General features: G+C 51.3%; 1 protein-coding gene across 2 annotated transcripts in view; it reads right to left on the bottom strand.

The window, feature by feature from the left end:
• NINJ2 (ninjurin 2) overlaps positions 1–15492 on the bottom strand; it is a 72445-nt gene that overhangs the window by 29607 nt on the left and 27346 nt on the right. The gene's annotated exons all lie outside the window — the stretch shown is intronic.

Genomic DNA, 15492 nt, shown 5'->3' with positions numbered 1-15492 from the left:
GAGCAGAAACAAGAAAAAGGAGGCGTACACAATTCAGTCGAGCAGTAGAAGCTGTGTCCTGGTGCCTTCAGAAAGGACCCAATAAAGGGACAGAGCCATCCAGGAAGGCACTAAATTTGGAAACACAGGGTACCAAGGCAAGTGGTAGTGATATGCAGTGCTGAGGTGGGGGATGGGCCGCAGGTCTGTTTACAGAGCAGTTCAGCCGAGATGGGAATACCAGACCACCTGACCTGCCTCTTGAGAAATCTGTATGCAGGTCAGGGAGCAACAGTTAGAACTGGACATGGAACAACAGACTGGTTCCAAATAGGAAAAGGAGTGTGTCAAGGCTGTATATTGTCACCCTGCTTATTTAACTTATATGCAGAGTACATCATGCGAAACACTGGGCTGGAGGAAGCACAAGCTGGAATCAAGATTGCCGGGAGAAATATCAATAACCTCAGATATGCAGATGACACCACCCTTATGGCAGAAAGTGAAGAAGAACTAAAGAGCCTCTTGATGAAAATGAAAGAAGAGAGTGAAAAAGTTGGCTTAAAGTTCAACATTCAAAAAACTAAGATCATGGTATCTGGTCCCATCACTTCATGGCAAATAGATGGGGAAACTGTGGAAACAGTGGCTGACTTTATTTTTTTGGGCTCCAAAATCACTGCAGATGGTGACTGCAGCCATGAAATTAAAAGACGCTTACTCCTTGGAAGGAAAGTTATGACCAACCTAGACAGCGTATTAAAAAGCAGAGACATTACTTTGCCAACAAAGGTCTGTCTAGTCAAGGCTATGGTTTTTCCAGTAGTCGTGTATGGATGATAGAGTTGGACTATAAAGAAAGCTGAGCACCGAAGAATTGATGCTTTTGAACTGTGGTGTTGGAGAAGACTCTTGAGAGTCCCTTGGACTGCAAGGAGATCCAACCAGTCCATCCTAAAGGAGATCAGTCCTGGGTGTTCATTGGAAGGACTGATGTTGAAGCTGAAACTCCAATACTTTGGCCACCTGATGCAAAGAACCGACTCATTGGAAAAGCCCCTGATGCTGGGAAAGATTGAAGGCAGGAGGAGAAGGGGACAACAGAGGATGAGATGGTTGGATGGCATCACTGACTCAATGGACATGAGTTTGGGTAAACTCTGGGAGTTGGTGATGGACAGGGAGGCCTGGTGTGCTGCAATTCATGGGGTCGCTAAGAGTCGGACATGACTGAGCGACTGAACTGAACTAAACTGACTGAACCCTCCAGATTTCCTCCCCCTTCCCTTCTCAGCTGGGGGGCAGCTCCTTCCCCAGGTAAGAGATTTGTTCTTTTCCAGGGCAGCGCTCTTAGAGTGTGGTTGTGAACTGGTTTAGGTCCACAGACTTTGTTACTAGCCCCAGTAAGGTACAGATGTACAAAAAAAATAAAGAGTGTTTAGAATTTTTAGCGAAATTTGAAGTTGCCTCCACATTCAGGTGCCTGCGCAGTGGCCTCATCTTGCTGAACAGGATACAGGCTGGTCTGGATGATTGACCTCCTACCATGAGTCACATGTAGTGGTGGATCACGTGTACCATCATGTACTGTAGGACCACTGTCGGTGCTGCCAGATTGGAAGATTATCCATCAGTGCCCAGCACAGATTGGTTGAGAAGCATGTTCTAGAGGCTGACAGGTCAGTGGTGTGTAGTTGGGAGAGGGTTGAAGTACCTGGTTGAATGTCTGTGTTCTTAACAGTGGGCTATTCAGCCTTCCTTCCACCCTCGTTTGAGAAAACTATCAGCTAGGTGTATACCCTCCGCCAGCATCTGTCCCCAGGCAGGAATCCAGAAAATTCTCATCAGAAAATACTTGATGACCCAGAGAGAAGATTCTTAAACAGTGACATTTAGAAGTTCCCTCTATTGGTGGCTCAGACGTTAAAGCATCTGCCTACAGTGCGAGAGACCCGGGTTCAATCCCTGGGTTGGGAAGGTCTCCTAGAGAAGGAAATGGCAACCCACTCCAGTATTCTTGCCTGGAGAATCCCATGGATGGAGCAACCTAGTAGGCTACAGTCCATGGGGTCGCAAAGAGTTGGACACGACTGAGCGACTTCACTTTCACTTTCTTTTCTGTTTACCTACAGTGAAGTTCTTCAATGGACGAGCCATACTCAGCACATGAAGCTAAAACTCTAAAAACTTTTGTTTTTTGAATAGTCTTTCTGCTAATACAACTCAGAATTCAAAGGTTAAGAAAGGTACAATGAAGAGGGCTTCTCTACGTCACCACATAGTTCCCCTTCCAGTAAACTGTTTAGTGCTGCATTCATCCTTTAACATAAAGTTACATGAAAGAGACCATGATAGAGAAATCAGAAACTCAGAGAAAAGAATTAAGAATATAAAAATTTTAAAAGTTCAAAAAAGGAAAGCAATATCTCTGGAGACAGAAGAGAAGCATTACATCAATGAAATAAGAACAGTATCCTATTAAAAGAAGTAATAGTCCAGAAACAAAAAAAAAAAAAGAGAGAGAGTGAACTCTTAGGAATTAAAAATATGAAATATAAGTATTTAAAACTCAACTTGAGAAAACGAGAAACGAGGTTTATGAAATCTCACAGAAAGTAAAACAAAGTGAGAGGGAAAATTAGATACAGAAAATAAGTTTAAAGGATCTGGTTAAAAGATGCAGCATCCTAGTAACAGGAGCTTCTGAAAGACTGAACAAAGAGAAGAGAAGGAAAGAAATAACCAAATACACAATTAATGACTTTCTTTTTTTTTTAAGAGCAAAAGAATGTGAATTTCCAGGTCAGAAGGACTCCTTAAGTGCCCAGGATAATGAAACAAGAGAGACCCATCCCAGGATACATCCCTGTGAACCTTGAGAGCACAAGAGGCCAGAGAAGAATCTGAACACTTTGAGACCAGAGAATAAAGGACAGAGAAGTGAAGTGGTCTGGGTCATCTCAGCAGCCACTCTGGAAGCTAAATTTCTATACTCAGGCAGACTGTCAATCAAGTGCATAGACATTTTCAGTTATGTTAGTAGCAAAAGTTTTACTTCCTTTGCTCACCCTCTTAGGATGTCCCTGGAAGGTATGCATGATCAAAACAAATAGTAGATCAAGGACGAAGATGTGGAATCCACAGTGGGGAGAGCTACTTGGCACTAACCAGAGCAGAGGGGAAAGAGGGAAGGGATAGAGGAAGAATGAAGCCAGGAAGTGGGTGCACGGAGAAAGCAGAGTCTGGAGGCCGGGAGAGGGGCTTCCACGGTGGTCCAGTGGTAAGATTCCACACTTCCACTGCAGTGGGCACGGGTTCGATCCCTGGTCAGGAAACTAAGATCCTGCATGCAATGCAGTGTGTACCCCCACCCCAACACCAAAAAAAAAAAAAGAGGCTGGGAGAGTCCTCCCCAGCTTCTCGTCTTCCCAAGGCTCAGTGTTCATCCATAGCTGGCCTTATGAGACACTTGACCTCTTTGTATCGAGTTCCTCTTCCTGCTTAACCAGTTCACGCAAGATTTTAGTCTCTTGCAACCAAAATGTTCCTCTTGATACCTCTGCTCCTCAGAGTTGGAACCAGCACCATCAGCATCACCCAGGAGCCTGCTAGAGATGCAGGCTTACAACCCTCCCCGAGACCCACTCAACAGGATCTGCATTTTAACAAGATTCCCAGATGACAGCACGGTCCTAGTAGATTGACCTTGCAAGGTTGGGCGGATTAAAAATAGTATGTAAAATACCTAACCCCATAATGGGTCCTCTGTGAGGTGTTCTGTAGGTGGTGATGGTGAGGATGTTGGCGGGGCTGAGAACACTTGGGATGACAATCTAGGGAAGCATTCCTAGGACCATGGCGCATGGCGGCTCAGCATCTAATTACAGAGACAAGGCAGAAAGCACGTCTGTACCAGAAAACGGGTTTCAACTCCACTCCAGGAACCTGTCGGGTTAGTCAGACCAGGTGTCAGCATGGGAAACCATGAAGAAAACCACCTCTCAGGTGTGGCAGCTGGCTATGAGTGAGTGACAGGCTGGCTCAGCACCTGGGGTGACGTCTGATGGGGTGGGGTCGGGGGAGATGTTGGCTAGGCCACCTTCTCAGCAGAGTGGGCGGGCATCCTGGCCCAGCGCTCAGGAAGCGGGTCAGGAGGACGTGCCCTGAATGAGCAACTCCTAAGTGCCTCTTCAGCCCCGTGGGATGGCAGGGCGGGGAAGGGGTTTAGGAATGAGGGGGGGCTGGGTCCCCCTATGGGGGCAGGGGATCCCTTTCCATCTTGGCGGGAGCAGGGCAGCCTTGCACACGGTTTTCCTGGCTCCAATCCTTTTAGCTTTCAGCCACCTTTTTTGTGCTAGGGGTTCTGTTGATTTTCCAGTACTGGGCAAATCTGACATACAGCTGGGATTTTAAAGATTTTTAAAGGAGAAGGCGATGTGCTCAGGGGAAGCTGGAGTCCCATGTGAACCCTCAGTGCGAGTGGATAGAGGGTGTCATCCTAGGTGCCTGCCTCGTCTGGAGCTACCGGGCAGGCTTTCCACTGTCCACCAGCCAGACGGCGCTGTATCAGTCCTTGTCCGGCTCTACCCAAGAAACACTCAAACCCTCCCAGTGTTTGCATAGTAGAGCCCCAGGTCCTTAGAACACCTGTAGGAATCTCACCCTCGGAAACAACAAACTCTGTCCTCAGCAGATGGCTGCCCTGTACGTGCTTGTTGTGGTCACCACCTGCGTAGACACGGCAGCCGTAGAGGCCTGATGTCAGCCTCAAGGAGCCATGGACACGGGCTGCGTGCTCCCCGAGTGCCAGGACTTCCTTGTGAGCCGAAATACAGTCTTGGTTCCTGTTATTCAGATGAGAAAACTGAGGCATAAAGTGCTGTGACAAGGTCACACAGCTTGTGAGTGGCTGAACTGGGACTCAAACCCAGGCAGTCTGGCTCCAGAGCCCCTGGTGGACAGGGGGCCAAGACAGCTCCTGTCCACTAATGCTTCTGGCCTGAATGGTGTTAGCCAGCCGAGCCGGAGGCAGTGGGCTGAGGCCGGGAGCAGAGGCATCGGTACTCTCCATGCCTGTCGTCCCCGCTGGCCCGTGTAACACCCGGCTCGTCTCCATCCCTTGCTGACTTCCAGTTTCCTTGCACTGTATGTGGAGTAGGCGATCCTGTGGATTCAGGCCACACAGTGTGCACGGCAGGGTCACTACACACAGGGAGGTGTGTCCACTTGTAGGTGTGGAAGGACACAGGGACCAGGGAGCACAGACCACATTCAGCAAGGCAGTTAGTGTCCCATTTTTTAAAACGGGGAAAATGATGTTTGAATGTGGACGGATGCTCAGTTCAGTCGGAGCCATGTAGGTGAGGCCCCAAGTGGACCTCCGGCCCAGCTCCGTGTCAGCAGATCTCCCCTGGGCATCATTGTGACCGAGAGCTACGGGGTCCATCCCCAGGTCCTGCTCCTGCAGGCATTTTTATCCACCCCCTTCCCTGTCCCAGCCGGACAGGCACTGAATCAGTGCTGCCTGGGAACTGGCGTCACCCCTGGCTCCTTTCTTGCCCAAAGTGGCATCTGCTCGGCCACAAAGCCCCCTTGTGCACCGTCACTCCTGACACATCCATCCACCGATGCCAGCCAAGCCTCACACCCGTCATGTAAGGACCAACCAGTGAGCCGGAAGTGCATGGGTGAAGAGAAGGTCAGGCTGGCGGCTGAGAGGAGGGCCAGCGGGCACAACCTCCCCCCATATGGCATGTGCCCTGCATGCAGTAGGCGCCCCGCACAGCCTCACTGCTGGATTCGCTGCTCCCATCACGGTGGCAGGATGGGCCCCGTGCCTGCAGGAAGTCACTTTAGCCCCCCAGGTGAGCAGCCCTCATGGCGCTGCCAGAACCGCAGCCCTGGAACCACCTCTGTACAGAACTCTGTGTTATCGTGTTATCACAGCAACTTCTGCAATCCGCTCAAGAACTTCCTGTTCTGCACCCGAGTGAGGGGAAGAGGCACTTCCTCCCTACAGCTTAAGAGAGCAGGAGGTTTAGACAGTGCTGGTGTGTGTGTGTGTGTGTGTCTGTGTGTGTGTATGTGTTTGTGCACGCGCATGCACGTGTAAATGTGTGGAAGAACCCTCTGGTTTCACTGTGATGATAGAAATGACAGTCTCTAGTTGTCTCCCATTTCAGTGTTGTTCAGTCACTCAGTTGTGTCCAACTCTTTGCAACCCCATGGACTGCGGCACACCAGGCTTCCCTGTCCTTCACTATCTCCTGGGAGTTTGCTCAAACTCATGTCTATTGAGTCGATGATGCCATCCAACCATCTCATCCTCTGTTGCCCCCTTCTCCTCCTGCCCTCAATCTTTCCCAGCATCAGGGTCTTTTCCAATAAGTCAACTCTTCACATCAGGTGACCAAAGTATTGGGGCTTCAGCTTCAGCATCAGTCCTTCCAATGAATATTCAGGGTTGATTTCCTTTAGGATTGACTGGTTTGATCTCCTTGCTGTCCAAGGGACTCTGAAGAGTCTTCTCCAACACCACAGTTCAAAAGCGTCAATTTTTCAGCATTCAGCCTTCTTCATGGTCCAACTCTCACATCCATACGTGACTACTGGAAAGACCATAGCTTTGACTAGACGGACTTCAACAAGTGATTCTCAAAGGAGAGATGCAGGTCTCATGAGGAAGGGACATCGGAATCTCAGGAGTCAGAGTGATAAATGAGAACATATATATATATATATATTTTTTTTTTCCTTTGGTCTTCATTGCTGTGCTGGCTGCTCTCTAGTTGCGGTGAGTGGGCTTCTCACTGCTGTGGCTTCTCTTGCTGTGGAGCGCAGGATCTAGAGCACAGGTTCAGAAGTTGTGGAGCACAGGCTTAGTTGCCCCGCAGCATGTGGGATCTTCCTGGACCAGGGATTGAACTTGTGTCCCCTGCATTGGCAGGCAGATTCCCAGCCACTGCACCTCCAGCGAAACCCAATGGAAACCTATATTTATCGAAAGGAGCATGATTTTTTTAAAGGACTGACCCTACCCTTTCAGAAGCTGTTCCTGTTCTTTGCTCTACTTGAAGAAACTCCATTTACCCCTCGGAGCCCAGTTCAGCTGGGAAGCCTTCCTCAGCCTCGTGGGCTAAATTTCTCCCTTTTTCTCAATCCTCCCAGAGCATCGGGTTCACCGCAACCCCCGCCCCCGGAAAGCATGTCCCATTGGTAGGGCAGAGGGCCACCTGTGGGCTGCATGCTCCTAGAACACAGGAAGCGTGCCCCACAGGACTTCCTGTATCTGATTCCAGATCCACAGACATGCAAGAGCAGGCCCTGCTGATTGACAGAGAGGTGGTGTGGGTGTAGGAAGCACGGGAAGGACAGGGTTGAAAAGTGAGGACCACTGTCTGAGACACGGATTGTCCATCCCAGCGGACTCTGTCTGGGGTAAAAGGCTACAGAGAGCTCTTTTAACACGATGTGCTAGAGGCAAACTGGTTACAAAAGGTAATGAGAATTTCCAAGAACAGAGGAAGATCTCAGGAAGATGAGGGACTGGTTCAGGCAGATTTCTGGATGTGGAAACCCAGAACCACACCGCCATCCTGAGTGGCTACCTGGCCGGGATGGGGGCAGAGTCCTATAGGCAGAACAGCTCTAGGAGCAAACTTGGGCTTCTCCAGGAGTGGGGGCCTGAGGAAGGCCGCAAGAAACAGAGGCCATGACGATGACCTGGTCATTGGGGCCAACTGTGTCACGCTGCATTGAGCAGCTGGGTAGTGCTCCTACAGATTACTAACCTCCTCTGGTTTGTGCCTCACAGTGCCACTCATTCTACTGATTGATTATGGGCTGCACAGGAGAGGAGTGTGCGTGGGTTCAAGGGCCTGACCCTAGACCCTTGGGTGTGTGCCTGCTCAGTAGCTTCGGTCGTGTCTGACTCTTTGCGACCTTGTGGACTGTAGCCCACCAGGCTCCTCCTTGCGTGGGATTCTCCAGGCAAGAATACCGGAGTGAGTTGCCATTCCCTCCTCCAGAGGATCCTCTTGACCCAGGGATCTAACCCACATCTCTTACGTCTCCTGCATTGGCAGGCGGATTCTTTACCACGAGCACTGCCTGGGAAGCCCGGATCCTCAGTTGATAGCAACACAAAGTTTCCAGGGATGGAATATTGAAAAGGCATCCGTGTGTCTCTTTAGGACAGTGAACGTGTACATTCTGTCCCAGAGCAAACAACAACAATAGTGTTACAGTTGCACCAAGAAACCCACTCCCCCCATCCCCAAATAGATTGGGGCCTCTTGATTATGAGGTGAGCCTGTCCCCCAGCGTCTAAATTAGAAACACGACTTTTGAACACTGTGGGGAAACCGCATGGCGCCCTCCTTCCTCATACCTTTAAGATGTGTCCCCATGGAGCACCCTTTTGTGCAGCAGCCTCTTCGGTGACCTCTTCTGAAGATAGGAATCCCTGGTTATGCGGATAAAGGATTGAAAATACCTGGACATTCACCTTCCCAGTGAACGTGCCAAGTCTCTGGCACTCGCAGCTTTCAAGCTGCCTGTTTTTCCGTAAGAGTGTGGTCCCTGCTGCTGTTGTCCTGGGTCCCCTGACCTAGGGAGGGGTTATCGGGAAGGCTGGTACCTGCCTCGATGGCATCAGAAGAAAGAAGCTGGGGACCAGCGTATACTGGCACAGGCTCCCCGCCTCGTCCCCTTGGAGTCAAAGCCCTGCTGAGCTGAGAAGCCCAGTCTAGCACCTGACCCCCGTTCCCACCGCCCAGCATTCCTTGGCCTCCAGACCTGTCCTCACACCAGCTGCAGAGCCCCCAGTCCTGCCCAAGTACAGTCCTTGTGCCCTGCCTTCCCGTGTCATTAAGGGCTTTCAGTAAAGCTCTCAGGCTCCTCGAGATGAAAGGACTAACCTGGCCCTGGGGGTTTTCTCCCAGGTCCCTGAGTCTCCCAGTAGGTGGCTGCAGGCGGAGGCTCGCAGGGTGTCCCCCACCCCCATGGTGTCGACGGGTTCTCGGCTCCTCACGTGCTCCCCAAGCAGGATGTTCTGATTTCCTCACCAGCTCTCTCTGTTGAGCCGCAGAAGGTGGGCGACCACCGTGGGGTGGCAGAGCCAGGCCCTTCTTCCTAGGAACTGGCTTCTGCCTCCTAAGTCCACCTGAAGCCACTGCTGTCCAGCGGGCGGCCTCGGTCACCACCAAGCCCTGCTGTCCCCGACTCTGGGCGCTCCTCTGGCGTTGCAAGTCAAAGTCCCCCCACCACGTGGAGGCAGCACTGTGCTCTGGGCAGTAGTTCAGGCTCTGGGGTCATCCTCTATAAGTATGAACCCTGGCTCTGCCCTGGGCTAGTGACCTTGACCTTTACCCACTGTAAAATGAGGTGCAGAAGAGTTCCTTCTTACGGAGATATTTAGAGGATTAAGTGAGATAATGTTAAAGTGTCGGCCTTCAGGAAGGGCAAGCACAGTGGTTTTCTTTTCTGAGAAATGTTGTCTATGTTAGTCCTGCGGTCACCCTATGGATTCTGGTCAGTAGGTCTTGCTTGAATGGCCCAGGCGAGTGGCCTTCCCTGCCTGACCCAGGGCCCTTCCTGCCGCAGAGCAGCTGACTTCCTCCTGGGCCTGGGGACAGTGTAGACAGATGCGGAAGGGCCGCTCCGGGGTCACTGACCTCCTGCTCCAGACGGGACATGCTGTGGGTGTGGAGGTCTTGCGTCACCTTTTAAAATGTCTGTCTTCGTTTTGTGGCTGTGCCGGGCCCTTGGTGCTGCGTGGGCTTACTCTGGTTGCGGCGAGCAGGGGCTACTCTCTAGTAGTGATGCACGGGATTCTCAACGCTGTGGCTTCTCTTGCTGCGGAGCATGGCCTCTGGGTGCACAGGCTTCGGTAGCTGCAGCGCAGGGGGCTTCAGCCGTTGTGGTGCACGGGTTCTGCTGCCTCAGTCATGTGGGATCCTCCCGGACCAGGAGTCGAACCATGTCCCCTGTAGTGGCAGGTGGATTCTTAGCCACTGGGCCTCTAGTGAAGTCCTTGTGTCACCTTCTTAAGGGTCACCTTGTTTTCCTTTTCCCAGTTTAGGTGATGACATAGTTTAACTTGGTCACCATCTTCAAAGTCTTTTCTGGAGAGAAAGATTAGACTTTGCCGTGTGCAGGTAGGAGGCTTGGTCACAGCACCCAGCCCTGGAGAGTCAGAGCACGTAGGTGGAGCGTGGAGGGGCCGCAGCCCAGCCTCCCTCCCTCCCTGACTTCCTGTGGTGGGGGTGGCTTTGAGAAAGCTGTCACAAGAGCTCCTTTCTCTTTTCCCAGCCTTCACCAGCCCAGATCCCTCCTTCCCTCCCCACGGCCTCTCTCCCCAACAAAAACTGTCAGGAGGAAGAACAGGGCAGCCAGGAAATAGCCCAATATCCTCTTTCTGCTTCTCTGACTCCCACCTGGGGAAGGGATAGAATGAGAGCCGCCATGTCCTTCTGCAATGCCTCCAGGGCCACCCCTCATGTTGTTTGCATACAGTTTATGTATTAGTGAGCTTGGTTCATCAGATGCTCCCCTGACTTCTCCCTGACACAGGTAGGTCCCATAAAGGGATGTGTGTTTGTACTTGGCTTCCAGGAACTTGTGGTTTCCACTGGGATACTCACTGTCAGCTCTGTTACTCTGGTTGGGTAACTTGGGTTAATCTGACCATTCATCTGGCCTACAAAATGGGAACCCCTGTAAGCCCTGTCTTCTACACGAGGTTGTCAGGAGGATTTTAAGTTGAGTTAGTACAGGTAAAATCATTTCATAAACTGTCGACATGAGGTCAACATTCCAGCTGTTATCATCATTAAAATTATTCAGTGAGTAACCGTGCTGCAGTCGTCTGAAAGGAATAAAGCGCTTTCCAGAGGAACCTGAGGATCTAACTACTAATTCAACGTCCACCTGAGGGAAGGCCCCACATGCCCCACCACTGCTGAGTTCTTTAGGGTGCTGGATCGCAGCAGCCTTATTCTGTCAACAAGCCTGTCCCAGTGCATGGGAACCCCTAGCCAGAGAATGCCAAGGTTTTGCCCTGACTGCACTGTGGTAAGAGATCCTGGGGAGGTCATTGTCGGGGTGGGGGTAGCAGTGGGGTTGGTGTTGAGAAGGCCTCACAGTTTTAGGCTCCAGAACGTCACTGCAGGAGGAATCCCGTGTGCAGTGGTGCCCAACCCCTCCACTTTACAGATGGAGAAACTGAGGTTCAGAGAGGCCTGTGGCTGGCTCAAGACTCCGCCAGGCCTCTGTTAGCAGACTGGGTGGACCCAGTGAGGTCCATGGGGCACCACCCCACAGCCGAGGGCCGTCTCAGCCCAGCTGCAGTGCCAGAGCATGGGCTCAGGGGAGACAGGGCTGTTGGCTCAGCAGCTGAACTGCCTCTTACCCCAGACGTCCCGTCTTGGTCTGCAGAGGAAAAGCGGCTCTTGGCCTCCCAGGGGAGCAGAAGGCAAACACACTTGGTTCACAAGAGCCCCTGAGAAGTGATGAGAACCTAGCTGACCACACCTCCCTGGGCTCTGCCTGACCCGCCGTCGCTGCCTGGACTCCTGAGCCACCCAACCCGGTGCAGAAAAGCAGGTCTCATGCCCTCCAGGCAGAGCCAGGGGCCCACAGACAAGAGGTCCTCAAAAAGGTCAGGTTTCTTTCTGACAAAAACAAACGCCAGCAGGCTCTTGAGCCCTGTGGGGACGGGACAGGGAACAGGATCCTGTAGTGTCTTTGGAGGGAAGGGAAGCCGGAACGGCATTTCTCTCTGGAGTGGGGACATTTGTTCCCAGGACCGTTGGATTTAATTCAGCAACTCCTTGTTTACGGGCCACGATGTGTCCAGCTTCGAGCCGGGCGCCGCGGGCGAGGGAGACAGAATATGTCTAAGACTTGGCGCCCGCTTCCGAGGAGCTCACTGGGGTTTAAGACTCTCACGTGGGAGTCAGGAGAGACACAAGGCAGGCAAAGAGAAAATGCTTTGGAAGGAATGAAAAACCAGTGTGGTACCACGTGGTTCTGAAAGTCGCCATGGAAAGAGGCTTTTTTCAAAAAGAAAAAAGAAAGAGGCGGGGGAGGGACTTTTTTATTTATTTAAAATATTCATTTAGCTGCACTGGCGTGGGTATCTTTAGTTGTGGCCTGTGGGATCTAGTTCCCCAACCAGCGATGGACCCCGGCCCCCTGCGCTGGAGTGCTGAGCCTTAGCCGCTGGACCCCCAGGAAAGTCCAGGACGGGTCTTACCCGAGCCCGTCCATTTCAGGTAGTGAGTGAGTGAGGGAAGGGGCCTCTTAGGACAGAGAGAAGCCTGGGTTCTCAACCACAGTTTCCTCATCTGTTACATGAAGAGCTGAAATTAGACCAATGAGTCCTGCTTTGTGAGAGGGGAGGGTCCTCGGTTACCATACAGTGTCCTTAAAACCCGATGCCCGCTAAGCATTGTCTCCAGAACAAATAGATCACCTCACACAGAGCTGCTGTGCTGTTTTCCAAGCACACAGAGATGCTGCTGTAATTTTAAGATGTATTAAAAGGATTATTGAATGGCCTGTAGCTTTCTCTCAGCACGCAGCTGACACTCAAAGACATTAAAAGTACAATTACAACTACCTGGAGGAATCCAAAAGAGTGTTTTTAAAAAAATATTTATTTCTTTGGCTGCACCAGGTCTTAGTTTGGCATGTAGGCTCTTTAGTTGTGGCAGGTGGGATCTAGTTCTCTTGACCAGGGATTGAACCCGGCACCCCTGCGTTGGGAGCTAGACCCCCAGGAAAGTCCCCAGAAGAGTTTCTGAAGTGTTCAAGAGGTACAGGCTGGAAGAGTTTGGCTCCTGCAGGATGAGATGAAGGGTGTGCGCAGCCTCTCCTGGACTGGTTCCTAGTCCAGCCTGACAACCGAGCCCCTCCCCTCCTGGCCTCGGTCTCCCTGTACAGGGAACAGAGACTGGACCAGGTGGTGTGTGGCAGTGAGGACAGGATGGAAGGAGGGGGACAGGCGAGGGGAGGAGGACAGTTTCTGCAAGAAAACCCGGGAAGCCTCAGGATGCTGCGCATGCGACGGTCTTTTTAAAAAGGCGACCTGTCACTTCCCCACATTTGTCATTGTTTCCCACTGCACATGTCCGCAGCACGTGGGAAGTGGGAGGGGTTGGAATGTCCTATGAATTCCCCCGACGCCCGGTTTCCCACCTTTATCCTCTAGAAAAATGCCTTGTGTTGTTTTGTTTAACTTTTCAGGAGGTCACAGGCCCATTAAGAATCTGATAAAGGTTACAGACCCTTGTTCCAGAGAGTATGCAGCCGCACCTAGCCGTGCAGGGTTGATTCTCAGCATCTCAGGGGGAGCCCCCGTGGGCACCCCATCCCCCGCCACCCCACCCCGGGGTGAGGAGGTCCTGCTCTCACACGGGTTGCTTTCAATACGCTTGCATTTACCTTCTCGTTTTCCACAGATCCAAGCCCTAAAGTCCCAGAGGACTTTTATTTTATTTATTTATTTTAAAAATGTACTTGTTTATTTGTCTGGGCCTGGATTAGTTGAGGCGTGAGGGATCTCTACTTGCAGCCTGTGGCATCTTCCTTGTGGTACATGACCTCTCTTAGTTGGGGCATGAATGCTCTTGGTTGTGGCATACAGGATCTAGTTCCCTGACCAGGGATCAAACCTGGGTCCCCCTGCTTTGGAAGCACACAGTCTTAGCCACTGGACCACCAGAGACGTCCCTCAGAGGATATTAATAGGACCTCGAAATGTCCCCTTTCCCAAACTGGTTATTATAGGCTCCTTAGGTTTGGGAGACTCATCAGACCCGTGCTCCAAGATGGAGTATCGCATGTGCCGGCCTCCCCTGGAGCCGGGCTCTCTGGGCAGCTGGTGGGAGGTGAATGGAGCCAAGACAGAGGCTTGGGAACAGAATCCACCCCAGAGCCAGGAACCCCCCGACAGTGCTGTTTTTATACATTTCTATGCTTGAAACTATGGACCTGTAGCGCTGTGATCCCTGGAATAGTAAGAACGTCTTTTCTCCAGGAAGGACCCCAGCTCCCATGCCCCTTCCCACCTCCACTCCGCAGGACAGCTCCCCTTTTGCCTTCAGATCCAGGTGAAGACACTTGTTCTGCTGAGACAGCCCGCTCAGTGCTTCAAGACCCTGAATAAATGAGCCAAAATCAGGGAGGGGCTTCTTCCATCCACACAAGACATTGCTCTGAATCTGAAGGTCCAGTGGTCGCTTATGAACCTGGGCCCATGCTCAGTTGGCCCAGGAGCACCCATTGTCAGACTTAGTTTCCATCCATCATGCTCTCTGGGTTGAGGGAGGGGCAGGAGGCCTGGAGGGGCTTGGAGGAAACCAGCCGGTCCACCAGGGAGGATCTGGGCTGCTGGGCTTGGTGAGGGTGCACGATTCACACTGCACGGGGGAGGGACATTCCCCAAATGCCAGGATGTCGGACAACATTGCAAAGAATGAACTTCATTTCTATTGCGGCCCTTCCTCTCCCCCACCCTGAACTCTGGTCCCATCCTTTTCCTCTGCAGTGAGCTGTGCAAATGACGCATTGTTCTCCACAGTCTCACCCTGCTGGGCCTTCTAGGACCCTAATGGCATCATTGCCTAAACATCTTTACAGGTTGTGTAAAGCCAGGAGCACCTCGAGGGCAGATTGGCAGGGGGATCCACATACAAATTGCACCCCCTGGATTATTTTATTCTTTGATTTAGACAATTTAATTTATCCAATAAATACTTATGGAGTGCTAATCAGGTCAGGATGCTAGGATACGAGGAACACAGAGCTATACTAGGATGTGGGCAAATATAAGAACGAACGAGATTTGGGTTCTGCTTTCAGAGAACCAGCTGTCTGCTGGAGGAAATAAGATGCTTAAATAAATACAGGTTGTTGTTGTTCAGTCACTAAGTCATGTCCAACTCTTTGTGACCCCCATGGACTACAGCACACCAGGCTCCTCTGTCCTTCACTTTCTCCTAGAGTTTGCTCAGATTCATGCCCATTAAGTTGGTGATGCTGTCTAACCATCTCATCCTCTGCCACCCACTTCTCCTTTTGCCTTCAATATTTTCCAACATCGGGTTCTTTTCCAGTAAGTCGGCTCTTCACATCAGGTGGCCAAAGTATTGGTGCTTCAGCTTCAGTATCAGTCCTTCCAATGAATATTCAGGGTTGATTTCCTTTAGGATTGACTGGAGGAGGAAATGACAAACCACTCCGGTATTCTTGCCACAAGAATCTTGGCGCTACATAGCTTCTTATACCAAGTAGTCAATCAATGAATATGAAAGAAATAGATAACCTGATAGTGAATAGCTAGAGTATGAGCCAGATTTTCATTTAACATCAGAGAACCTGTCCCCTTGAATAAGGACGGGTATTTTCTTGCCTGAAGTGCTCTCTGTTCTCAGACGTACAATCCCTCTATAACTTGGCAGCTCTGGTGAGACACCCCGAGGATACTGGAGGCTGGAGACCTGGGGTGGC

The sequence above is a fragment of the Bos mutus genome, chromosome 5, assembly GCF_027580195.1.
Source record: "Bos mutus isolate GX-2022 chromosome 5, NWIPB_WYAK_1.1, whole genome shotgun sequence".
Taxonomy (NCBI): Eukaryota; Metazoa; Chordata; class Mammalia; order Artiodactyla; family Bovidae; genus Bos; species Bos mutus.
The sequence above is the reverse complement of the archived record's forward strand: the minus strand, read 5'-3'. Positions and strand labels throughout refer to the sequence as shown.